The 27,937-nt window shown below is 41.1% G+C and overlaps 1 long non-coding RNA gene and 1 pseudogene across 2 annotated transcripts; both read left to right on the forward strand.

Annotated features, from left to right (window-relative positions):
- The first annotated feature begins 208 nt into the window (after positions 1–208).
- LOC307190996 lies at positions 209–27,937 on the forward strand. The gene is made up of 3 exons (XR_013829574.1): positions 209–293; positions 24,783–24,841; positions 27,752–27,937. It is a non-coding gene; the product is annotated as an uncharacterized lncRNA (long non-coding RNA).
- On the forward strand, positions 6,384–7,062 carry LOC307193591 (bridging integrator 3-like; annotated as a pseudogene). Its single transcript has one exon. The product of its transcript is annotated as a bridging integrator 3-like (transcript).

The raw sequence follows: 27,937 nt of genomic DNA on the forward strand, positions 1-27,937 counted from the left end.
ATATAGGCCTATTCTGATTGTCTTGTGTGAGTTTTGGAAAATTGTGTCTTTCAAATGACTGGTCTATTTCATCTCGGTTATCACATTTGTGGTCATCGAATTGTCCATAGTATTACTCCTTAACCTTTTAATGTCCATAGGATATGTAGTAGTGTCCCCTCTTTCAGGATGGAATGTTCATTTACAGATTGAAGAAGATTAAGAGAGAATGAATATTTGGAGGGAAGATCATCAAATCCCCAGTTTTGGGCTGGTTAAATCAGAGATACATATAAAACATCTAAATGGAGAAGGTGAGTAGCAGTTGAATACACAAGTTACAGTTTAGTATATCCTGTCAGCCTTTCAGTTTGAAGAAGAGGGAGGGATGAACTGTATCAAATACTGCTGGTGGAGCAACTAAAATATGGAGAAGTTTAATCTTTCAATTGAGCAGTCTTGGAATTTGCTGACAAGAACAGTTTCAATGGAGTTGTGGCTCAAAAACTTGATTAGGATGGATTCAAGACAAAGTGAGAGGAGAGGAATGGAGAGTGAGGAAAGTAAACTCTTCAGAGGAGTGAATTAGTTTGAATCCTCTGAGAAGCAGATTCCCAGATGAAATTAAATGTGCAAGGATTTTATTAGGAAACATACCTGTGTTAGAGAAAGTGGGGAGAGAGCTTAAAAAGATTGGGATAGTCCTTCAACTGCTTGTAAGTCTGACCTTCATGAGGGGGAAAGGGACTGAAGGTTGGAGGGACACGTCATAGACTACCACGTGACTAAAGGACATTTCCATAAGGCTATCAGAGAGTTGTAGCCAAAGGCATCAGAGGAGTCTTATTTAGTGGACTCAACGTACCTGCTTTAGTGTTCCTGCTATACTTGGCCACTGACTAAGTCGCTTGTGCGAAACATGGCCTTGGTGCAAGTGTAGAGGTAGATTTTAGAGCATAGCAATTGGGTTCTTGGTCAGTTACACTCCCTGTAGTTGGAGGTCACCAGATGGATTCTCACAGCCACCGTAAGGATTTTTTTCTGTAAAAGGGGAGAGGGAAGTACATGGAGGAAAATATGTTCTCTTTATAAGATGGGAAAATTTACATGTCTGTGTGATTATGAAAATTTGTGACATAGGAAATAAGGTGGAGAAGTGCAGGAGCTATTCTTGAGTGGGTGACAGAAAGTGGGACTTGGTGTAAAAGTGGAGGGGTTGAAGTCCATAGGGTACATGAAGCGTTTATGCGTCATAAGAAAAGCTAAAGAAGAAACAGGTGAATGAATATATTTTCTGATGTGAGCTTGTTAAAGTTATCTTCTGATTGCTTCTTTCTTCTGAGAGAAATAGTAAGCAAGGTCTAAGCTGAGAGGAAGTATGGGAGTAGGGGTCGTGGTTTGGGGAAAGAGAAAAAGGTGTAGAGTAGTTACATAAGAGAGTAGGAGGATGAGTGAAATTAGCATGAATACCAAGCAATCTTAAAGTTCTGCTTGAGTTTAATGGTCATGAATGTAAGATGAGACCAATCAGCAGGGTTTTGATTTTTCTCTGATCAGTTCTGCTGTGAGGATGTTGGAGAGTAGGTAGAGAATTTTATTTAACTGGGGTTGGCATTAAAAGTAAATTTTAAAATTTCCAATTTTATATTGTGTTTAATTATATTTTTGTGAGTAACTTTTCACTGCATTAGTTACATTATGGTCAGAGAGGATGGTCTGTATGATGACAATTCTTTGAAATCGGTTGAGATTGCATTATGGCCTAGGACAGTTTTTCATAAAGAGTCTGCATGTGTTTAAATAGGATGTGTGTTCTCTGACATTGATTCAAGACTGATATAGATAGATATTCATTAAATCAAACATGTTAGTTGTGTTGTTCAAATTTTCTAGCTCTTTACTGACCTTTGTGCTTAATTTTTCACAGATAATTGTGTTATAATATTCTAATAGGTCATAGGTTTATCTATTTCTATCTGAGGTTTCACTTTCATTCTTTTGCATTACATTATGTTGAGGTTATCTTAAGTCCGTATAGATTTAGAATCATTAAAATTACCAGGAATTTAAAACTTACTATTTTGTAATAACCTTTTCTATTTTAAAAAATGCTTTGGACTTTCACATCAGTTTGATTTAATTTTGACATAACTGATATAAATTTCTTTTGGATAGTATTTCCTAAGAAATCTCATTTAATCTTCACAAAAGTCCCTGAAGTGGAACTTAGCGTTCTCTCTTCTGCAGCAGGAAAACTGTAGCCCAAAGGGCAAAAGCATCTGTCTCAGTGCTAGTAAGCAACAGACCTGGGAGTTGACGTCAGCATTTCCTACTTCTCATGTTACCCTCACTTCAGCACACTGCCTCTGAGGAATTAAGTGGTGAAGTAGAGTGAAGGATAAGGTGCTATAGGGACAGAGCTAAGCACCTGGCAATAGATTAATTCTTCCTGGGAAGAATCTTCCAAGGAAGCATCAGACAGCAGGTGATATTGGAGAACAGCCTTGAATAATTAATACAAGTTCTCCAGGTGAACAAGGAAGGAAAAAGCATTCTAGGCTAAGAAGACATGAGGTATATAATGTAGGTAAGTTTTTGTTCCTTAAAGGAATTAATCTAAACTTTCTATTTCATCTCCAGGCATAAAATAGGTGCTTAGTAAGGGTTTATTGGCTTAATTTTATTTAGTCATTCTCTTTGTTCCATGTAGCAGACATGCTATTTGCCTCTCTAATATTGTCCTACCCTTTCTTCTTAGTAAGATAACCCTAGTTACTATGGAGGCAGCAGTGTGCCCAGATAAAAGACTATGTATGGTTCCCAGTCTCCCTTACAGCTTGAGATATAAACAGAATCTGTTGCGAGGACCTATGGGAAAGTCCCATAAGTGATGGAGAGACAGCTGATCTGTCCCTTTTGCCCTTTACTCTATGTTCTGATTCCTGATTAGAATCATAAATTTATAGTCATAGGTCCAGTGGCTATCTGAGACCATAGGTCAGCTGTGAGGATGGAAACTACATGGTAGTGACAATAAAATTGAAAGGCAGAAGGAGCTTGGGTCTCTGATGACAATGTGAACTCACCATACCAATCCTGAATGTCTATTTTAAAACATATTTTATGTGAAAAATAATGTTTTCTTGTTTATGCCACTATTATTTCTATTCTCTGCTATGAGCAGCCAAATACAATTCTCAACTAATATATTCCAAATTCAGCATCCTTTTCAGGAATGTAGGTGACTGGCACATTTAAAAATAATTGTGGCTAGAAATTACTATTTGGAAAATGCACAGAAATACCGAGAGAATTTCCCAGCTGGACCCCATTCCCAAGGAGGATCTCAAAGACAGTTTTATGCCAACTGTATAACCTGGAGGAATTCCAGAATCCCTTCAGGAAGAGAAGGTGGCTGTGGCTGCTGATACTGCTATACTTTAGTGGAAACTGAAAGGCTGGAATGATGACCTTTCAAGAAGAACAAATGTTATTAAATAATGGAGTTTTTCCCACCTCCTACAACAGTCAGTAGCAAAAGGATGAAAAGGGAATCCTATTCTTCTATTAATAACTCCTCAGTCAGTCTCGTGCTGAGGAAGCAGAAAGCAACTGTAAAATTAGCAGTTTTGCCTGCAAATTAGCCTCTTGCGAAGCCATAAAAAGAGAAAGGGAATTAAGGAAAATTCTATTAATGGAGTCAAGGATGGAAAACCAAGAGTGATAGGGCATAAATACCCAGACAACTGATACGTATTTTTAGGAAGATATTACCCAGGTTTTAAATAGCTGCTTATAGCTGTGTATGAAGAACGTGTTAATTGATAGCCTTTGGATCAGTGTCCTTTCTTAATGGCTCCTTGGAGCAAATCTCTCAGAACTTGAAGAGCACAAGGTTTAGGTTGATATTAATAAAAACCACTCTGTCCACCTCTAGCTGAGATATTACTACTCCACTTTAGAATGGCAATGCAGTAATTGGAAAGAGGTTTAACTTCAGAGGCAGACAAAGTTAGGTTTGACTCTGGCTCTGCTCCTTCACTAGCCTGGGGAAAGTCTTTCATCATTCTGTGCCTCTACTTTATCTTCTATCAAAGCAGGTGGTGATTGTGCTTCATTGTGTTAAGAGCATTAAATTAAGTACCATGCAAAGAATTTGGTCCCTAGTAGGTTGTTAGAAAATGTTAGCCCCTTTCTACTTTCCCTTCCTCATTAGAGGGCCAGGGACATCAAACCTTCTTGCAAACCTATACAAAGCAGTTAAATTTAGTTCTGGGTAATTCTCCCCATAAGACGATCAGTCCCTACAGAGGAGCTGAACACGTTTTTATAATTTATGACTGGTCTCAGGCAACAGGCTCCCATGTGCAATTTTATGAAAATAATAAATCAATATCCAATAATGGGGGATAATCTCAAGAAGGAAACTGAGACTCCTTTAACACTAAAAAGGCAGGAGGCTCCATTTCCAACAAGGAACATAGGCCAGAAACTTTTGAAATTTGTGCAATTTTTTAAAAAATTTGCTTTTTGTTTGTTTATTTTTGACATCTTTATTGCAGTATAATTGCTTTACAATGGTATGTTAGTTTCTGCTTTATAACAAAGTGAATCAGCTATATGTATACATATATCCCCATATCTCCTCCCTCTTGTGTTTCCCTCCCACCCTCCCTATCCCACCCGTCTAGGTGGTCACAAAGCACCAATCTGATCTCCCTGTGCTATGTGGCCGCTTCCCACTAGCTATCGATTTTACATTTGGTAGTGTATATATGTCCCTGCCACTCTCTCACTTCGTCCCAGCTTACCCTTCCCACTCCCCTCTCTCACTTCGTCCCAGCTTACCCTTCCCACTCCCCGTGTCCTCAAGTCCATTCTCTACATCTGTGTCTTTATTCCTGTCCTGCCCCTATGTTCTTCAGAAACTTTTTTTTTTTTTTAGATTCCATGTATATGTGTTAGCATACGGTATTTGTTTTTCTCCTTCTGACTTACTTCACTCTGTATGACAGACTCTATGTCCATCCACCTCACTACAAATAACTCAATCATTTGTAGGTTTGGTGGTTTCCACAGTCTTAGGCATCTAATACTTAAATTCTAAGAGCAGGTAAGGAGTTTGGGGCTCTGTTGGAGGGCTTGGGTGAGTCTTAGTCACTCCTGCTTTCTTAGTTCAAGACAGTATTTCACACCTGAAACACATTTTCACTCCTAGGTCTGAAAAATGGCAAGATATAGACAAAGCAGTTAAATCCACAGTGCACATGGAGGGCGAACACTCTTTGAAAGTGGATAAATCATTGAGAAAGACCTTAACAGCACTTTAAAAAAGTCTTTTTCTGGGCTTCCCTGGTGGTGCAGCGGTTAGGAATCTGCCTGCCAATGCAAGGGACACGGGTTCGATCCCTGGTCCAGGAAGATCCCACATGCTGCCAAGCAACTAAGCCCGTGCGCCACAACTACTGAGCCTGTGCTCTAGAGCCCACGAGGCACAACTACTGAGCCCACGTGCCACAACTACTGAAGCCCGCGTGCCTAGAACCCGTGCTCCACAACAAGAGAAGCCACCTCAGTGAGAAGCCTGTGCACCGCAACAAAGAGTAGCCCCCACTCACCACAGCTAGAGAAAGCCTGCGTGCAGCAACGAAGACCCAATGCAGCCAAAAATAAATGAGTAAATAAATTTAATTTAAAAAATATTTTTCTAATTGGTGGCTGTAGCTTATAAGACTGGGCCAATTTAGAAAAATCTAACTGTCCTGGTAATACTCATCAGAGTCACCTCCAAATGTTGTAATGTAATGCCAGAATCATTCCCCTCCAAGCTCTTCATATCTTAAGATTATAGAATCTGGCTTACGTGGGACTCTTAAAAATAAGTAATAATTTAAATTCCTCAACAACATCACCACTGAGTAGTCTTCCTACTTGTGTTTGAGCACCTCCAGCAACAGAGAGGAACATTCTTCTGAGAGAATCTCTAACATGCTGGGCAATACTTTGCACAGAGGATATGTATTCATTTCCTAGGGTTGCCATCACAGAACACCACAAACGAGGTGGCTTAAAACTATTGAAGTTTATTGTGTCACAGTTCTGAAGGCCAGAAGTTTGAAATCAAGTCAGGGCCATGCTCCCTCTGAAACCTGTAGGGGAGAATTCTTCCCTGTTCCTAACTTCTTACTTCTGCATTGCTACAACCCTACAAGCACCCTTTGTATATGTAATGTTCCATACATATATTTGTGTTCCATGCATATGGTTGTGTTGACTTTGTCCTTGGCAGAATTTTCCACTCTAAGTAAAACAAGTCTCCTTAAAAAAAAAAAAAAAAAAAAGGAGGACCGAGTTGCAGCTGAAGATGCTGGCAGCAGGGCCACATTCATGAACATGAGCTGAATTCCTTCCAAGACTGGTCAGCAGTGGAGAGAGACTGTGAAAGGAAGTATAGAAAACTCCAGCAGCTGGAAGAGCAGACCAGGAGGCTGAGAAAGGACATGAAGAAGAGTCCCAGTGCTGACCTGGTCATCAAATCTGCTATGAAGATGTCCTTAGACTTACTCTCTAATCCCCTCTGCCAGCAAGACCAGGATTTACTGAACATGGTGATCACCCTGGACATGGCCATGACGTGGATGGATACCTTCAACCAGGAAAAAGTGAACCAGATCTGAAAGACCATTACTGAACCCTGAAAAAGTTTGGCAGTGTCTTCCAGAACCTCAGCATGGTGGTGAGAAGGTGGTAGGAAGCAGCCTTCCTATATACTAGGACTATAGGTGATTGCAGGCCAAGGTGGAGAAGTATGAGGAAAAGGAGAAGGCAGGGCTGGTGCTGCCCAGAAGACCTTTGGCCTGTATGGGATGACCTTGAAGCCAAGAACAAACAGCTCCTGGATGAGCTGCTGAGGTTCTACAACAGCCAACTCCACTCCTTCCATCTCAGCTTTGAGTCCCTGATCCAAGAGCAGGTCAGGAGACACATAAGATCTTTGGAGACTTGACCCAACATCTTGACCAGCCTGGACACCTGGATGAGGTCTGGGCAGCAGGAGACTCTGGGAGAATGAGACCAAACTGAGGGAGTCCAGAACCTCTCTATTGTGTCTGATGACTAAATCCCTCTTCCCTTCAGAAGATTCCTAGGACACCAGTCAGCCTCTTGAGCCTTTGACCTTTTCAAATTCAGGTTCAGACGTCAGCCTAGCAGAAGGCCCTCCCTTAGGAGAAGTATGGTACCTGGCAGGTTGGAGACAGAGGTGGCTCCCACCCTGCCTCACCAGCCCTTTGGAATGAGCTTGGCACCAGGAACCCCAAGCAGGCTGCTGTCTCCCCACCCAATAGCAAGAGCCAGGAGACACAGGTAAGCAGTGTAGAAAACCCCAGGGACTTTCTTATTTCCAAACTGTTCAAAGTATATCCTGGCCTAGAGCCAGAGCAAGCTTCCAGACTTCAAAGGGCATGGGCTTTCTCAGCTTACTTGAGGTCCTAGTCTTGCCTGAGTGGTTGAGATCACATTTACCTCCAAAAGAACTATCCTGGGAGTCCAGGCATCCTTGTTTCCTTTCCACTTCAAAGACTCTCCCCTGTCCTGGAAGAGGCCCTTCCCTCCAAGAATGTGTGTAGCTGCGAATTCAGCCTTCCCTCTGAGAGCTGTGGTCCTGCAGCTTTAACAAGCCCCTCACTCCAACCTCCCAGCATGGCAAAGCCTGGTTTAGCCCACTTCTATGCCTTAGGTCAAGTTCAAGGAAGTGCTCCAAGTCTTGTAAGTTCCCTAGGTAACCAGGATTCAACTCATGCAAGTATCCTACCAAACAAATTGTCATAGATGGAGTCACAGTCTCAAAGCAAGGACAGTGGATTTGTGCTGGCATTTGGGCTGGGTCAGAAAGCGAAAGCTATGTCCTGAGGCGATTCTTCAGGGAAAGGCACTAGGAACAGGCAGTCCCATGGACATCTGGGATGAATTCTAGACACCTTGCAGCTGCCAGGAGGAACAACTGCCTGAGGATGTTCAACAGAAGATGCTTTTGGGTTTGTGCAGCCTTGGACCTTGGTAGACATCGAACTGAGGCCCAGAGTTCCCTGCCAGAAGCCTGTGTCTCTCTGCTCTGGGTGTTGCCTCATGTGTTCAGTTGACTGAAGACAACAAAGGTGGGGTTCAGGTCAGAGAGTCAAACCACACCTTTGCAGCAATCAGCCCCAAGTGGTCAGGACTAAACTGACAGCTTGCCATTTTTGCCCACACCCATCCTCTTAGGACCAATAAGGGGAAGCCAAATATGCTCTCCCTCAGCAGTTACGTAGGATGCCCGTCTTCTAGTCAGCCCACCTCCAGCTTCCCCACTCCCTCAACCTTCCATCAGCCCGCACCTTCCCCTTTTGCCACCATAAAGCTTTCCAACTCCTCTTTCTGCCTTGGATTTGGGTCTGTGCCAAATTCAAGCTATAGTAGTGGCTGCCTCCCTTGCTGACAATAAGCAGTGCTTGTTCTTATTTGGGGGTCTTTGTTTACCTCTACAGAGATTGTTAATTTGAGGAGCAAAAAAACACTCAGAATAACATGCGCTCCCCACCCCCAAATATCTAGGCAGGTTTTCGTTATACTTTGCTTATTGATGGGCTAGTTCCATTTATGAAGGTTTTTTATAAAACATCTTAATTGGAGTATAATTGCTTTACCATGTTGTATTAGTTTCTACTGTATAACAAAGTGAATAAGCTATATGTATACATATATCCCCATATCCCCTCCCTCGTGCACCTCCCTCCCTGCCCCCCTATAATTTATGAAGTTTTATACATCAAAAAGCTTTGAATTTGACCAGGATGTTGATTAATTCGTCTCTGAAAAAGTAAGTGGCATTTAATTTAGGTAGTATATTTTATAGCATTAAACAGCTTATGCATTAGGTAGCTTCTCAAGATGTTATTCTATGCACAGTGGCATTTAGCAGATTGAACAGAGTGCCATCATCTCATCCAGAAACACAGACGAGTCTCATTTGAGAGCTGTATGCTAAATAACCGATACTTGGTGACAAAAGTACTCCTAACCTGAGTTTCCTACCACCAATACGGACTTCTTACTCTGAGGGCCTGTCTTTCCGGCCACATTTTATAATGCCAATGAAGACATGCCAGAGATTACCTAGTGTGTAATAACTTGACATTCGAGCACCAGGTCCGTCCAATGGTGGTGGTGGGCACTATTATTATATCCAGGTAAATAAGAGTCCGTTTTTAAAAATGCCAATTCAAGATACACATCAAGGGTACAGGATACTCAGAAATGAGTTTTGAGCAGTGTTGGTATCCTAAAGGCTTCCAAGCTTCAGTTGTTTGCCAGCCATTCTTGGCATTCCTTGGACTCCACTCCAGTCTCTGCCTCCATCATGAAATGGACATATTCCTCCTGTGCAAATCTCCCCTCTTATAAGGACACCAGTCATATTGGATTAAGGGCCCACCCTACTGCAGTATGACCTTATCTTAACTAATCACATCTGCAATGACTCTATTTCCAATTAAGTTCACATTCTGTACTAGGGGTTAGGACTTTGAAGTTCAGCCAAACCCACTTAGTTACCAAGTGACCTTAGCCAAGTTACCTAAGCCACAGTTTCATCTTCTAAAACATGGGACTAAACTTTGAGAAAATTAAATAAATTAATGGCTGGAGAGTATATATCAAGATGATTAGCACAAGGTGGGCACTAAAGAAATGCTATTTTTTCCTTTCCCAATACCAAGACGTTATTGTCTGATCAGTTTATTTATTTATATATTTATTCTTTCAGCAAAGATTTTTTTGAGCACCTAATATATGCCAAGTACTAAGGTATCATTCATATAACAGAAAAAGACAAACACAATCCTTTTCCTTACAGAGGTTACCATCCAACTCTATCCTGGATTTTAACTGAAGAGTTTATTTGGCAAAATGCCCAAAGACCTTCAAGATAAGAAGAATGTTCATTAGCCAACAGACTGACTATTGAAGAGTAATAAAAGGAAAAAGAACTAACATTTATTGAGTGTTTATCATGAAGTAGATGCTGTGCTAGATGAGTTGTATAATATCTCATTGAATCCCCTCAAAATCTGGGGACATATGTTCAATTAAGTAAACTGGGATTCAGAGAAGTGAAGAAAGCTGCCTATGAGCTCTCAGCTAGTAATTACTAGAGCTTCTTTCCCCTCTGCTACACCTAGGAGTCTATGTGCTGTTGGTCAGGCATTTAGTCATCAAATCGAAGACACAGGATGTAGAGATGCATGAAGAAAAACAATGGCCCAGTCCTCCTTTGTGAAATCCTTGACTCTATGCATTGGGTGGCATTTTATCTTGAAGCAAACTTCCAGGCCATTTTTCTACCCAGTTATGACTTTACTTTCTATACACATATGAGAGCAATTGAAGCAAAGCTGAAATTGTGCCAAATTCTGCTTACTTTATGCTGAATGGGTTTTGGGAGATCCACTAGCACCCTCTAACCATGGTCTCTTGAAATCAGAATGGTAGGGGATGCAATCAGTGGCCACATATGTAGACTCATTACAAGATTTTGACCCCTTTAATTCTGTGATCTAAGAAACCAGACACCTATGCATTAGCTGAAACGATTCCTTTACAGTCTTCCTTATTGATTGCCAGAGTTTTCCCAAGGCCCTGTATAACTACCCAAGGATTCATAAACACTAGTGCCAGGTAACAAGCCCTCCATATGGTTTGTCTTTTCAGAGAAATCCTAGGAGATTAGCAGCTTGGAAGACCAAGATAGCTGTGGAGTTGATGTCTGTTTCTATGTTCTTTTCCTTCATTTTATTGTCTGTGTGGATCATATATTCTGTTGGACACCAGCAGGAATCCTAAAAGCCTTTCAGAATAATATATTTCTTCTTGTTTTTTGGAATAACCTACTTCAAAACTCTTACAGATATCTTATCCTGAATTTGTTGAGGTTTAATATGTAAGTTACACTTGGTTCATTTGTCCACATATAGTTGTGAATCAAAGTCTATTCAATATTGAAAAAGTTGTCTTGTTACTGTCATTTCTGTCAATGAGGATATGCTTTCAGATCAAAGTAGCAGGAAACTTTTAGAGCAGTGGTTCTCAACCAAGGGCAATTTTGCCAGCCCCCGACCTGGGGGACATTTGTCTGCAGATATTTTTGGTTATCATAACTGGTATGTGTGTCGGGGTGCTATTGGCATCTATTTGGTAGAGACAAATGATGCTGCTAAACATCCTACAATCACAGGATACTCTCCCAGAAGAAAGAATTATCTGGTCCGAATATCAATAGTACTAAGATGGAGAAACCCCAACCTAGAGAAATATTTTTCTCCTATAACCTTTAGGCATCACCTTGGAAACTGTATGAACCTGTGTTCCAGGCTCAGATCAACTACTTATTAATTATTTTAACATGGTCAAACAGCTTAATGCTTTTGGATGTGGGCTTCACTACCTGTATGTAAAATGAGAGAAGTGATTTTGGGGAAAGAAATCGGAACATCTTGAGCCACTAGTTACATTTTGTGGTCAAAGGAAAAAGGGGAAAAATGTTTAGTATTCAAAGATGTTTTTTGAAGACTGATTTATAATAATGAATATTATAAGAAAGTTTTTTTAAAATAAATGATAGTTTATTTCATAGAATATTATGAGGATCTTATAAAACATAGTTCTTATACATGGAAAATGCCTTTATTCTAATGTTAAGAAAGAGAGTAATGGGATTCTAATTTGTATGTAAAGTAGGCCAGAGGGGAATTGGTTACTTTGTTTTCTGAGCTGCCTCTATCCAAATTTCTTACTGTTGCACTCATCACAGTGCCCAACACTCACTTGTTTATGTCTATGTCTTTATGACCAGACTGTATACACCATGTCGATGATGGTGGGGTTTTAGTCACCTCTGTATCCCCACTGTCTTGCATATAACTAACTGCATTGTCCCTCAAGAGACAGGTTAGTGCTACCTGCTTTGGTTTCCTCATCTGAAAAACGCAGGCAAAATTGTGCATTTGTTGAGAGCAATAAATGAAGCAATGTTTGTAAGTGTCATAACACTCTGTATCTGACACATAATAACCATTCAGTAAACTTAGTTATTGTTATTACTTGCATCCCAGCTCTGTCCATAACAAGAGGTGTAAACTTGGAAAGTAATTCAGGTCTTTTTTTTTTTTTTCCTTTCCTTTCCTTTTTCCTTTCCTTTTTCCTTTCCTTTCCTTTCCTTTCCTTTCCTTTCCTTTCCTTTCCTTTCCTTTCCTTTCCTTTCTTCTTTTCTGTTTTTCCCTCTATAAATGAAGACTTGTACTAGACTATCTAAATACTTCCCAGATTCTAGATTCTTATATCCTTTGATTCTAAGGATTAAAGGCTTTAGGAGCCTTGTTGGAGACTGTGCAGACTCTTAGAGTTGAAAATGGCTCCATCGACTGTGGAATGAGGCTTTGGACAGTCATCAGGAGGGAGAGTGTAGTGGGTGGGCAGGAGATGACATGGTGTAGGGGAAAGAGCACTGGGTTAGGCGTCAGAGAACTGGGACCTAACTAACGTGTTGTGTGGTTGCACATATTATTCCTCCATGGCAGCTTCCAGCTTCCTCTCTAGTAATAACAGAAAGAAATAGCTAGCAAGTTCAAGGGCTCTCCCAGCTCCTACCTGGTATGATTTTGGCCTCTTCATGTCCTGTCGGGCACGCTACACTGAATTTACTCTTCTATGCAGTGGTTGTTCCCCTACCCACCATGTGGCTGCCCTCCTCCCTCAATCTTTCTGTGACTCTAGGTTTTGAAGACAACTTGTGTTGTCTTCCCATTTAGATGCTACTTTATTAAGGACTCTTGTTTGCTGGCTAGAAATCCCAGAAGTAATGCAAGGTATTTGTCTGAGTGTCTTAGGGTTCTTTTTGCATCAGAATGACATAATGAGGCTCGTGGGACTAACTGAAATTTAGGGAAAAACCATCTAGTACTGTACTGAGAAACCAAAGGCAATGGGAAAGTCCTTCACAGGAACCAGAGAAGTTTAGAAATGACAGATCAGAAGCCACCTGGAAACAGATTAATAATGATGAATAAATCATTAAATCTTAGATTTATCCAGTCTTGCTCCAGAAAGAACAGCAGATTAAATGAAGGCAAATTTAAACTCAGTATTTGAATCAAACTTGTAACTAACAACGGTAATCTGTCAAACAATGGAACTACCTACCTTTCAAGGAAAGGAGCCTCCAGCTGGAGAGTGGACAGTTTTAAAGCTGGAGAAGATTCTTGTTTCTGATGAGAGAACAAATTTAATAATCTCCAAATTCTTTTGAGCTCTGAAATGGTGGTTCTGTCCATGAACGTGGTAATACTTGTTGAGGACTGATACCGTGGAATGGCCATCATATCAGATGCCAGGCACTACGCTAGAAGACTTCACCTGCTCACAATGACCCTAAAAAGAGGTCCTTAATAATTCCATTTTGCAGATAAGAAATTGTGACTCAGAAAGGGAAACTGAGTGTTTTTCCCAAGCTTATAAGAAGTGAAGTAGGGTCTGACTCTATATCTGGTGAAGAATCCTTAAGAAGTCAGAAATCAGCTGGTTCTCAGTGTTTTGACTGTACCAGTTTGGGCTCATGAGTTCCTCCATAGGGGAACCAATTAAAGGGCAGATTGTTAGCTGCTTTGCACATAGAAGGGAAGAGGAGGAGAAACAAAAGACTCTACGTCTTGGTGAAGAGGCAGAAGGAGGATGCCTACGGGAAGAGCTTGTCTAGGAGTTCCTGCCACCTGCAACCCTGCATTTCCCCCTCCTAGAAGCCGGACAGACTGCCCCATGCCAGCCTGTCAGTAGAGAAACTAGCAAGGAGAGAACTCCGAGGGCATCAGACACAAGAGCCTGCCTACAGGGTACACTGTGAAAGGGGGGACCCTGGGAACAGGGAGCAATGGCCAATCCTAGTGGTCAGCAGGTAAAGGAAAGGAAAGGGACACTGAAATGTACTATGTGTCTTAAGTACTGTGTTGTGCTCAGCACTTTTAAAATATTTCCTCTTTTAATTCCTTTCAACAGTCTTATTAAGAAGGTATTATTTTCTTCATTTTTCCAAATGAAGACACTAAGGCTTTTAAGAAAATTGTCTTACATTATTCAGTATGCCTTGAATATTAAGCCAATCTTGTCTGACTCCAAATTCCACATTTTCTACCAAATTATGGTTTTCCAAATTCTATTCACTGGTGTTCCCTTTCTCATTTTCACCACAACTGCATAGCCCTGTACTTTTGTTTAACATTTTTCTGTAAATCAACTTCCCTCCTTCTTAAATTTTACTTAAATGAATGCATTTTAAAAGGAAGATGCATAATGCCAACATAAATGGAAAGCAATTTCACTTGACATAAATAGATGGTAGTAACAAAAAAAGAATATTATTAAATTCCTGCTGTAGAGTCTTATGTCTAGAAGGCTCTGTGCCTAAGGCATAATTTCTTTGTAAAACTGAAGATTAGCAAAGTGTTAGATGCTAAAGATACAGAGCACCAAAATGATGTTTTCCTTGTTGGTATCATTGAATGGATTAAAAGATAACTGAAATTCTTGTCATGTGTTTCAAGGCTATTTAATGCCCTTTCTCTGGCCCATCCCACACCATCTCCAGGACCATCAGTATTCCATAGCTATGCTTTGGGGAGTTCATCATGATAGTGGCAATATTATAAGCTCTTCTGAAATCAAGCAAATGCTCACTTTGAATACCGTTTCCCCAAATGAAACAACACAGTTACTAGATAGGAAGCAGAAAAGGATGCAGAAAATAAATAGATCCTTCCAAATGGTTTTCCTACCTTGAGTCGTCTATCCAATGTGTTATAATTAAAGATCATCTGGGCTTCCCTGGTGGCGCAGTGGTTAAGAATCCGCCTGCCAATGCAGGGGACACGGGTTTGAGCCCTGGTCCAGAAAGATTCTACATGCCACGGAGCAACTAAGCCCGTGCACCACAACTGCTGAGCCTGCGCTCTAGAGCTCACGAGCCACAACTACTGAGCCCATGAGCCACAACTACTGAAGCCCACGCACCTGGAGCCCATGCTCCACAACAAGAGAAGCCACTGCAATGAGAAACCCGCTCATTGCAAGGAAGAGTAGTTCCCGCTCGCCACAACTAGAAAAAGCCCACGTGCAGTAATGAAGACCCAATGCAGCCAAAAATAAATAAATAAAATAAATAAATTAAAAAAATTAAAGATCACGACAATTTCCTACTAAGAAAAATGGTTTCTTGTTGCAGATATAAGTAATTCTCAGTACCTTATCCTAGAATTTAAGGCCTTGTTAAATTCTATTAGGTCCCACCACCACCATCAGACTCAGGCCAAAGTGAGTCAAAATGAACCACTCATGGTTTCTCTTATATGTCCTCAAAATGTCCTGCCTCCATACTACTGCTAATCTGTTCCTCTCTCCGTTCCCACAGTGTATCTATGTGGGTAATTGTGGTGGGCAGAGAGAGACAAGCCTGGAAAGATAAGAGTAAGATAAGGTCATTTTTAATTGTTTGTTTGTTTCTTTGTTGTTGAATTGTTGGATAGAATCCCTAGTATTATTAATTCATTCCTAAATGTTCTGTTCTTTCACCTAAATCTGATGGAAAAAAAAAGTTGTGCTAAATGGAATCAGAGTGCTCATCAAAAAAAAAAAAAACAAAACAGCATAGCTGACACTTTTAGGAACAGGAAATGAACAAGGTTGAAGACAAATTATCAGTGATTTTGTGTTTAATAACTCAAACATCAAAGGAACTTGTGGCTATGAGGAAAGATTTAATATTTGAAATCTCAGGACTACTCCGGCTATAAGCTCCAGGAATGCTCATGGAAATTTTGAGATTAAAGAAATCACGTGACTGTCACATTGATAAGGTTTATAACTGTCTTATGAGGAAAATAAAATGATGTATTTTGAAAAAGAAGAAGAAACCACAGTTGAATATTTTAGAGATTTCTAAATATATACTGTTACATATTTTTGGCCTTTTCTGTTGAATTTATCTGAAAACATAATTGCAGAAGATTGTGAAAAATAATAATAAACTTTGGAAGGATTCAAAAAAAAAAGAGTAAGAGAAGGAGAGCATGCAAAGATCTGAAAGATGACTATTGGGGTTGGCGATGGGGAAGCTCTGAGAAATTTGCTGTAATTGTTTCAGTTCTAGATTAGGGAGGTTGGTGGATTGAGGAGTAAGTAGGGGTTGAGTACCCGGAGACAGCAAGAGCACCTTATCAACTGAGATAAAAGATGAAAAATGAAGTGTTAGATAGAAACACAGGAGAGCTTGGAGCATATTTTCAGGTTGAGGTTTGGCTCCTTTTCGCAGGAGACAAAAAATTAGAGAGGAAGAGGCTTAAGAGCTAAACCAAGAGACTATGAGGGAGAACAGAATCAAGAAGAAATGTGAAGGGCTTGGCCTCGTACCCGAGGAAGGACACATCACAGTAGAGTGATGACTTTCTATAAACAGAATGGAATTAGCAGAATGAATTTGTAGCACACATTACCACTAAGTAGCTGGAGAGACAGGATCTGTCTGGATTTTTGCCATTCAATGTATAATAGTAGGAGAGTCAGCCTGCTAATCATTATGTGCAGTCACAGAACATTTAAGGTGAAAGGAAGTCCATTCCTCTACCTGATATTCAGATCCATGTCATACTGAGCGTAGGCCTACTCTTTTAACTGTAGTGGCAGGAGATTAACATCTACATGAAAGAGAAAATTCCACTTTCAGAAAGCCTTAAATATCAGGAGGTCCTCTTCTAAATAGAAGTAGTATCAACCTCCCCATCAGATGGTTCCAGTATTGCTCTTAAAAATCCCTCAGGACTTGAATCCCTCTTCAAATATGTATATAGTGATGGATTTTTTCCCCCTTAAATCCAGATAATAGGCTATTCAATCATTTTTCATATGAAATGATTTCAAAACCTTTCATTGTCTCAGGGATTCTTTTTTGGATGTGACGTCCTAAAATAAAATTGTGATGTCCTAAAATAAAAATATCACCTGAGCAATGGTTTGATCAGAGAAAAGTTTTGAAGAGTTCATTCTAGGCATTAGGTTTCATTAAGTCCAGCCAAATGGCTGATTGAGATTTATGGAGTACTTATTATACGCAGGCAATTTCTTAAGAGTTTTAATGCATTATCTTATTTAATCTTTTCAATAACCCTATGAGGTAGGAACTATTAATGTTCCATTTTACAAATTGACAACTGGAAGCCAAGATGGGCTAAGTAATTTTCCCTAAGTAACTAAGCCAGCAAGTGGCTGAGTTGGGATTTGAACTCAGGTTTGTTTGATTTCACTACGTGATGACCTTCTCACATGTTGGTTTGTTTTTTATTTATTTCCTTTCCATCCTGTACTTGTACAGGTTTCTTGAAGAAAGTGCTGAGCAAAGAATATGGCATACAGAGGCTCTTGTTAAATATGGGTTGAAGCCTTGTGGTGTAGATATTGCTAGCTCCCATTTTGCAGATGAGAAAATTGAGGCTCAGATAAACAACAAATATTTATTAAGAGCCTACAAAGTGCCAGACACAGCACTGTAACCAACAGTGTGACAAAAGTAAGCACAGAGTTATATACAGAAAAAGAGTCCTATCTCTGGACTCAAAGGGCAACACTATTTCCATAACATCACAGCTTTTCCTTCCAGCAAAAAATCCTCAGAATCAATCTAGAAGAATGGAGTTTGCCCTCTCTGCAAAAAACAAAAATCAACCAACCAACAAAGAGTAAAACCTGTCCAGAAAAGCAAAGATGTCCTTCGAGACAAAGAAGGAGTTCTGGTGAGGAAAAACAATAATGTATATGTCAAGGAGTAGAGGCTCTCTTTACCCTCTCCCCACAAATCTAAAACACTTTTCATTAATGCCCCCCCGCCCACAGCAAATGTGGCATTCTTTTAAATATGCCCTAAAAGTGTAAATCAGAGCAAAGACTATATTTCACGCCAAGAGGCTTGTATATCCATCAGGTATTTATGGCAGTGCTGTTAGCCAACTCTTCCATCTGGGATGTCTTTAGTCATCTTTCATCTGGTACACCTCTTAGAGAAACTCCAGAGCCACAAAAGGGCTCATCTTTTAGACCTCCTTTGGCAGGAGGGAGAAATCCAAAGTTTTCCCATAAAGCCTGTATTCCGCATTGCGTTTAAAGTGGTTGTTTGATATGATAATGTCTTTGGTGGGATACTTGGCCCTGCCTCCCAAGGATAATAGAGGACAATTATTTTATTCTGTTGTGCCATATAATGAGGAACCATCTCTTAAAAGCACAAGGGTTTGTGTAATCTACAAATTATTGGGAGAAGAGATTGAAGATTGTCTCTGCGTTCCCCCTCCCCCAAACAAAAAGCTTCATCCAGAAGAAGAGAGCTTTTTATCCTTTCTAAATTTGGTAGTGAATACCTGCTCTAACCTAAAACCAGTTGGGGAAAAAAAAAAACAAAACAGAAGAGGAAAGATTTAATAGACCCTTCCATTAAATATGATCGAATATTCCTGGAACCAAGTTGTTTCCCATATACTTTCCAGTTTGACTCCGTTCAAGCAGAGGTGAAATCTAAACATGAGCTTTTTTTTTTAATAATCATTTCGAAAGAGACGAATGCATCACTGAGAAAAAACAACAGCTTTAATTGTCACTTTGGACACCGCAAAGCTATTCCATTAATCCCTCAGCAGAATGCCTCATTATTAAAATAATATGTGGGGAGTTTGTAGTCCAAAAAAGCCAGGAAACAAATTCACTGCTAAAATGTTCCAGAATGTCTCAGAAAGAAATAAAACTACCAGAGCTTTCATCCTATTCCAATCATAGACACCATGTCCATGAGGAATAGTAATTCGTCTTGACATGACTGCTCAAATGGTTCCAAACACACAAACCCATGCTGGAGACCACTCCGACTGCTCCCATTCTTGGCCTGGATGCAGAGACACAGGCCTGCGAGTGTCTCCTATCAATTAGACAGTCAGAACAGAGAGGGGCTGGCTAAATGCATGGGGGTGAGGAAGCTGCAGGGTTTTATACCTTATTAATTGGACATCGCTATTTAAACTCTTGAAGTCTCCAAATGGCTTTGGCATGCGGTCAGACCCATAAAATAAATGGACTCAAGAAGTGGAAAGGAATACTCTGAGCTAGGCCATTTCCTGTTCCTCCCTAGAATCCTAAACTGTATCTGGTACCAGAACTTCAAGCTCAAATCTCAGCTGAATGCTCAGCCAGCCTTTACATGCTGCTACAACTATAATCAAGACTTTTCTTTTTCTCGTTTTGCTGTAGCCTCTTCAAGAATAAATAACCACCTTTATTTTTAATCAGCCAGTAGGTATGCATCGGTTGAAAGAATTTGCCCAGCAAAATAAAAACTCGCTTGGGTTTTTTTTGTGGCTGGTATTTTGTCAAGCAGTAGTGCCTCCTCAGCCTTTCATATCTGTCTTTCTGAGTGAATCATCCTGAAAAGGTTATCTCTGGCACTAAAACTGGGAAGGTTCTGCTTCTGGGAGAGAAGGTGGTGGGAAAGATCAGTATAGGTTTCTTTCTGTCTTTGCTTCCTTGAAAAGCAAGTCTTCTGAGACCAGATGGCCTTATCCCATGAAAAGGAGCAGAGAGTCAGGCAACAAAGTGGACACCTCTGTCACAGCATCACCCCATCACCAGCCCTACTCACACTTGTGAGGACTGATAGCAGATTACCCTTTCACACCTGGTCTCCGAGTGGTGGGCCAAGGGAGATCTCCTTGAGGGTAAAGAGGTGAAGCCAGATTATGAATTGATGGCGTGCTATTTAGAGTGTAAAGAGATAAATTGACTAGAACTATTGGGAAAGCCTGGGAGAAAAACACTATGCAGCTAAATCCAGTTCAGAGGTTCCTTAGCAGAGGCTCTGCTGTGGGAGATTTAAGGGAGGGGAAAAAGAAGCATCCTTTTACTAGCCACCTACTTGGTACCAGACGGACTCTTTAGGGCTTCACAGACATATCACATTTAAACTTCACAACAACACTTTGAGAGAGGTCTGACTGTCCCATTTTATGGATGAGGAAACTGAGGCTTAGCGATGTTAAGGTGCATGCTCATGGTGCATGATGTAAACTTTAAGGTTGGAAATGATATCTGTATATCCCCCCAATCGTGGTAACTGCCAAAGGCTCTCTATACCACTTCGAGTGGACAGCTGTGGCCCGCCCTTCCTCAGTGCCTCCTGCCTTCCCTGGTGGTTGTTTCCACCAGCTGTCATCCTAGTGCTTCATACTGGGGTCTGTTAGGTGCCTTCACACTGGGGTCTGTTAGGTGCGTCACCTGGACCTTTGCTCATAGTCTTGCCTTTGGTAACCAACACTCTGTTTCCTCCAAATAAAACCTGATCTTGGCACCAACATTCCACTTCCCTGCACTCATGTTAGCACACTGTCAGGAAGACGAGCAGCCCAGGCAATAGGCAGAATAGTGTGTCGTAGTTTCCATCCGACCTCTATATTCTGTTAATTTACGGTTTAATTTAGTGCTAAGAGCACAGGCTTTGGGTTTACTCAGAACTGGGTTCAAATCCTGGCGTTACTTCTCATTAAATGGGTCACCTCGAACAAGTTTCTGTGTCTGTTAGCCTCAGTATTCTTGTCCACAAATAGGGGATAGGAATGCCTTTCTCACACTTATTGTTAGGATTGTGTGAGATAATGTATACAAGCACTCAGCATAGTGTGGCGTGCCTAGTGAGTACTTAATAAATGGAAGCTATTATTTAGGGTAGATGTTTGAGACTAAATGGTCTCCATATTTATTTTAGAGTTGACAAATGAAGCTAACATCCCAGGGAAGGAATGAGGCAGTACTATCAGAGAATACTGACCCACCTTCCCCTAGGATGCTGAAGTCTCTTCCTACCCTTGGTGGAAATATTCCTTGCACTACAATTTTTCATGTCTTGCAAGGTCCAATCAATACAATTGATTTAATGATTAATTTATTGTGTTCTCAGTAAAAGCCCTGCATCGACTTCTTAAAATGAAATCTTATTGCATTTTAGACAAACAAAGTTAATTGGCAGCAATCACTTAAAGGGGAAGCACAAAGCATTCTAAACACACATACACAATCAAGCCCAATAATGAAAAGCAAAAGTCTTGTACTATTTTAAGAATGCAAAACTGGAGGGATGAGTGAGAGTATTAGCGTTTTCTGAGTTACTGAGCCACAAAGAAGATCATCTGGGCCAGTTATGCTCATCTGTGTACTGACCTTACTCACGCCCTTTACTTATTGCCCTCTCTGTAAAGACATCAGGAGAGGTGTTTTCTGGTTTGTTTTTTTCCCCTGCTGTCCCTATTAGGAATAGTTGTGTTCTCTTTGGCTTATGGTTTGTTTTTATCTCATAGACTGTAACCAATGAGGCCTTCATCCTTCCATTGGTTTACAGAAGACCCAGAGGCGAATCCATGTCCCATCCATACCTTTGGGCTGCGTTTTTTAGTGATGCATGTTGTGTAGGTTTCAATCTAGACCTGTGTTTTTGTTTCTCTCATTGTTTACCTTTGTTTCATCTTGCTCACCAAATTATAAAATGGATTACCTAACCAAATATCAACGCATCTTTTTAAGTTGCCTATATTTGGAACACAGTTAAGGGATATATAAATTATTAAATAATGAAATACAGAAATTAGGGGGGGAAAGTCTAATTTCCTGTTCTCTCTTTCTTTTTTTTTAACATCTTTATTGGAGTATAATTGCTTTACAGTGTTCTGTTAGTTTCTGCTGTATAACAAAGTAAATCAGCTATACGTATACATATATCCCCATATCCCCTCCCTCTTGCGTCTCCCTCCCACCCTCCCTATCCCACCCCTCTAGGTGGTCACAAAGCACCGAACTGATCTCCCTGTGCTATGCGGCTGCTTCCCACTAGCTATCGATTTTATGTTTGGTAGTGTATATATATTCATGCCTCTCTCTCGCTTTGTCCCAGCTTACCCTTCCCACTCCCCGTGTCCTCAAGTCCATTCTCTATGTCTGCTTCTTTATTCCTGTCCTGTTCTCTCAGGCCACGAGCTAGCTTTGTCATCAGTTACCTGCAGCAGTATTTGCCTTCTGATGGGAGCAAAAATGGACTCTACTGGCAGCTATCTCAACCCAGTGGTTGTTTCTTTCTCAACAGTTCTGTCCTCCTCAGCACACCCGCCCCGAGAGTCTGAGAGAGGTGGAGGGCCTCCCACCAGGGGCTGTGGGAGGAGATTCAGAGAGGTCCTGGGGAGGGCTGACTTGGCCACTGGGTGTCAGTGTTGCTGCACTTGAGGGAGGCCTCTGGACTTTGTCTTTGGCAGCAAGAAATGCTTCCTGCTTTCCTCGATTAACTCAGGTGAACCGGGATGAAATAACATTCATTAGATCTTTTTTTTTCTGCTCCAGAGAGAAGGGATGAGAACTCTCTTTGATATACACTTTCCCAACTGCTGTGAGTGTTAAGTTTAAGGCAATGGAGGGAGCAGTAATTTTTAAAATTACTTTTCTTCACCAGAAAGCTGTCTTGATAGAATTGCCTACCCAGCACCACACCAACAGAGCCCACTGAGACAGCCAAGCACCTTGGCCAAATCCTAGGCTTTGCAGCCTGAAGACCTTGGGTCTTCATCTGAGGTACTTTTTCCTCCACCCCTGTGTTCTAACCAGCTTTGTGACCACCAACAATTTTGAAACTTGCTGTGCCGCAGTTTCCTTGTCTCCAAAATGCAATTTATAATACCTGTTTCAGAGGAATGCTGTGAGAATTAAATTGGGTTGGGCATGTACAGCAGAAGCTCACAATAGGTGCTCAATAAATGAAAGCTAATGTGGATAAAATGTAAGCTGGGGAGAGCTGTGTGGTAGCTCAAAATATATTTTGCATTTTTTTCCAGTGTCCTCAGAAAGTATGCAGAGGGTGTGTGTGTGTGTGTGTGTGTGTGTGTGTGTGTGTGTGTGTGAGAGAGAGAGAGAGAGAGAGAGAGAGAGAGAGAGAGAGACAGGACGGGAGGTGGGATGAGCTGTGTGTGTGTGAGAGAGGGGCTCTCAGGTGAACATGCACAGGAAGCACAGTGATCACAGTATATCACATGAGATAGTTGCTGAATTTGTATCCTATCCTTTTTTCCCCTGCCTGACAGTTCCTTCTAGTGGTAGTCAGCACTTTTGAGATGCTCACTCGTGACAGAGAGCACGATGTAGAACAAGGAGCAGCCTCTCCCCAGGGCCAGAGCTCAGCATCCCTGGGCTCTACCATCATCTGTACCAACTCTCTGACATCCTCAGATGAGACAGCTTAGTCAAAGGTACATGGCTTTGGAGTTGTGCTCCCATGGTATTTGGATTAGGGATTAAATAAGATAGTGCCAGGGAAAGCACTGAGGACAAAGGAAACTGAAATCCCTAGTAATACTCTCCTGTCCGCTTACACCAGTGCTGTGAGGACCACTCAATCTGATGCAGGAAGTTGCCTCCCCAGACCTGCGGGATCTCTTCAAACCATCTTGCTTCAGAGTTATGTAGAGGAGGAAAAACACAATTTCTATTCTGAACACATTAAGTTGGAGCTGTCTGTTCAGTAGGTGGAGATGGTTACTGGACAGTTACAAATACAGATATATAACTTTGGAAGAACTCTGGGTGAAGAATTGGAAGTCTCCTAAACTGGTCACATTGCACTTAAGCAAATAACTTTCTTCCCAGTCTTCTCTGTCTCACTGTCCTCCTTCAACTCCTTTTTAACACAGGCTGTTAGTCCTTATTTTCTTTCAAAAAGCCATAGGCTAGATGGAGATACTATTCTCTTTCCACTTGGCACATCCGTTCTTTCTGGGAACTGTTACATTACTGCTCAGGTATCACTGAGTATGGAATCCACCTGGAAGTATGGAATTCTGTTCCGTAAGCCATGGCTTCCTGCCTCACCAAGTTTAGAGGTTTGAGACTGAGTATTCTCTAGGTTGACCTAGGATGTGATATTGTTGCAGAATCTAAGAGAAGGGCTGATAGATGATGCATAACAGTATTTTGTTTTTCAGAATTGGAAACGGGCCCAGAGAATCTAATTGATTCTTCCCATTACTATAGAGCTCAGAGTCACCATATCAGGCTGCCTCCTTGCTTATAAAGCAAGGGGTTATCATTCCAGATGGTAGTTCAAACACTTAAGAGACCAGGGAGTGAAGTCCAGCCCTTCTCACAAATCAGCTATTCTAAAGCTGAAACTCTTCAATGCCTTTACACACATAGAACCCTTAATCACTGTGGGTCATTGTGACATAGACTTCAGTTTGTCATAGGACAAAAAATATTCTGGCTTTCAAATATAGAGATGAACTAATGAAACACAGTTTCCCTAAAGCTAAGATGGATTAAAGCTGTGCTGGGCATCCCGTGTTCTCACTGGCCAGTACTTCCCAGTGCTATTATGGAACATGAGTCTTTGGGATGCTTAGTTAGGGAAAAAAAAAAAAAACTTTGGAAAAGCTTAAAGTATATTCTCTCATTTCCTTAAAGGTCCATAATGAGAATTAGCATATTAAAGGTTCCAGTTAAAGAAATCTGCTCAAAGTTTGAAATTAGTCAACTCCATAGATGCAACTTAACAGAAAACACCTATTAACATCCCATAGAAGAAATGTTTTATCTTTCTTTGAATTTCTGATATGAACAGTGTTCTGGGTACTTAATTGGTTTTCATCTTTAATCTTTGCAACCAGCTAGTGACAGAGACATTGCTGATAATCTTTTTATGATGAGGAACCTGGGACTCAGAAAGGTAAGGGAATTTGCCCAGGCTCACACAGTCAATATGCCCTGCTTTTCACTTTATGTTTTTTTAATAATTTTTCATACATGTGACCTTCCTATGTGACTTCACTTATAATGTAATCAATGCCTAAAATTGGATTCTCGCCATTCCTGGCTGGGATATCTTCCTTATGTCTTAAGACCTAGGTCAGGAATCATCTCAGCTGTGCTAAGTGTTTCTCCCTCGTGCTCCTATAGTATTTTTTTTTTACCTTGATCTTAATATTGTCCACTTTATTTTGAAAGTATCTATTTATGTGCCTCTTCTTCCCAGTAACTTGTAAGCTTCTTAAGAGCAGGTGCTGTGTCTTCACTCTTCTTTGTATACCTGCTCCCGAGCTCAGTGCTTACCTTAAAGTCATACACATTTATTAAGACTCCTGTGGTAGGGACTCAGTGTCTCTCTGTTGCACTGAATTGAACTGAGCTGAACCAAAGCCAGTTCTCTCTAACTTCAAAGCCCCAAACATTTCCCACTATACCTCACTGTCTCCCATTCCAACTGTAAAAGTTCTATTAAGCTTTGGCCCAAATAAGCAATGAACCTATTTTTGCTCCCATGGTATTTGGTAATGCTGTGGAGAATTATAGGGAGCAAATCTGGGAGGAGAATAGGCACCTTAAATGAAATTTATATTACATCACAGGTTGCATTAGCAATCTGTGTATAAATCCGTTAGTACAGGGCAGGGAACAAAGAAAGTTCCAAGCAAACATCAGCTATTATTTAAACTATTGCAATTTCAGAGAACAGGTTCAGTCATTATCAATAATACTTTTATTTCATTCATTGAGTTACAGATTAGATTTCAGCATTTTTGTTGATGAATATCTTGGCTGGGTAGATTAAATCTGAAAGTTAACATTCTGGTGCTCAGAGCAGATATATGTAAGTGAAAAGCCGCCACTAGTGGGAAATTCTGCACAGACAGGTAGGTTACAAACCCACACTGGACACTATAGCCTGCAGTAGGGATGTCATTAGGACTTGGACAGAAGAGCTGCACTTGGAAGTCAGGTTAAATCTCTCTTTTTTCCTGCCTTACCACCCATGACTAGCACCATCTACCCATCAGGAAAACAGGAGAACGAAGCTTAAGCTTTGCCCATTTATTTGGCAAGTTTGCAATCATAATTCTTTAACAATAGGTTTATGGGGTTTTAGTGGTTGTGTTTACTTCTATGTGTCACTTTCCCTTCTGTTGAAGGCTTTGAGGCACACTCTTCAATCCCTGCCTCCTCTCTCCCCATATCTGACACTAAGCCCTGAATGTTAGTAGTTAAATAGCCCCCGAGTTTATCTCCGGCTTATTCACAAACCCACACTCTCTGAAAAACTGAAATAGGCTCTTGACTTGTCTTCCTGGACCTGGTCTGATTAAAATAAATCATGCCATTTCCATGCTTCAAGATCTCCCATGAACAATTAGAACTACTCCACTGAACAGGCTAAATTCTTTATCATCTATCCCAGTGACTCCTAGAGCCTCCTTCTCCCTGTTCAGGTGCCCAGGTACACTTTGGATTTCTTGACCATTCCCATCCTGTGCCTCCATACATTTCTGCTTTCAGGAATTCTCTTCTTCCCCATGTGTTTGGCATTTCCTAGTCGTCCCTGAAACATCCTCTCCTCTGTGAAACCTCTCTTTCTCCTCAAACGGGTGTGCATACAGATCCTCTGAGATTCCACTGCACTTGGCCAGCCCTCTGTCATGTTGACAGAGTCCGCTCCTTTTCTTTAGCCAGAAGGAGCATTCTGGTCATGTGAGAAGGACCTTTCGTTGGAGGAGCAAAGGGGTCAAGGTGACTCCTTACCTTATGACACTCTCTCCTCCTCTGTGTCTGGAATGTAAAATTTAGGCTGGGTAGACCTTTTGCTAGGGAGTTTCCAAGACTTAGAGGGCTAGGAGGGACCAGGTACCATGAGAGACTGAAAATGGGGAAACTAATTCTAATTACTTGGGCTTGATCTGAGCTCTGTCTTAGAGTTCTCCCCTGAAATTTGCTTATTCCACATGGGATCTATTCCAGTTCCCTAGAGTAGGCAGGGATTCAGATGAAAACCACGGCAAGGAATAACCAGGGTGCATATGGTTGGCATCTTTTATGTTATATTTTCTCAGGAGCTTGAAGTGACTGAGCAGGCATTTGGGATCCTGGCTCCATCACAACCACACAGTGTAACACGCAGCACGTTGAATGGTATTTGTTTCTGTGTCTTTCTTCCCTGTTAGACTGTGAGCTTTTCATGTCCAAGGTCTGAAGCACATTTGCCCTTGTTCCAGTCCTGTGCTGGGCCTTGCAGCTATCTCAGCAAAACAGAGCAGGGCTGGCCTGGTGGCTAACAGTGTGGCCTTCACAGACAGTCAGCTTTGGTTCAAATCTCACTTGTACCACTTATGGGGTGTGACCTCAGGCAGGTTATATAAGCTTTCTATGCCTCAGTTTCTTCCTGCATCTAGTGAGGATAATGACAGTATCTTTCCTACATAGTTGTTGAGATGATCCGATGAGCTAATGTGTATGGAAAATTTGTGACTGCCACATAGCAGGCATTGATTAGATGCTAGTTAAACATAATTTTATTCCTCTAGGGCATGACATTTTATCATCATGTAGTAGACACTTAATAAATGTAAGCAAATAATAAAGCGTTGGATGAAAGTTTTTCAAGGCCCTGTACAGATTGGCTTGAGGCAGGGTGATGTTCTCTAAAGAGCATGGGTTAGGAGTTGGGATGATGAGTTTGAACTATAGTTCTGCTACCTCCTGCTTTCATTAACATGGGCAAGTCATTAATCTGTCTCAGCCTCAATAATATTTAATCCCAGAGGTAGGTGTTATTTTCACCTTCTATTTTATTTGTGTCTCTGCACAGTGTCTGGTGCCCTGTTCTCCAGACAGAGAGCCACTTCCTTACGAACTGAAGCTTTGTGACGGGGAATGCTAAAGCAGGGAGCAGAAGTGAGGGCTGTGAGAAGTCTCAAATGACCAGGCCCCCCTGAGGACTCCTGAATTCTACCTTCTAAGTGCATATGTGTGATTGTGACTTATGTTTTTGACT

Source organism: Stenella coeruleoalba (genome assembly GCF_951394435.1).
Source record: "Stenella coeruleoalba genome assembly, chromosome: 1".
NCBI lineage: Eukaryota > Metazoa > Chordata > Mammalia > Artiodactyla > Delphinidae > Stenella > Stenella coeruleoalba.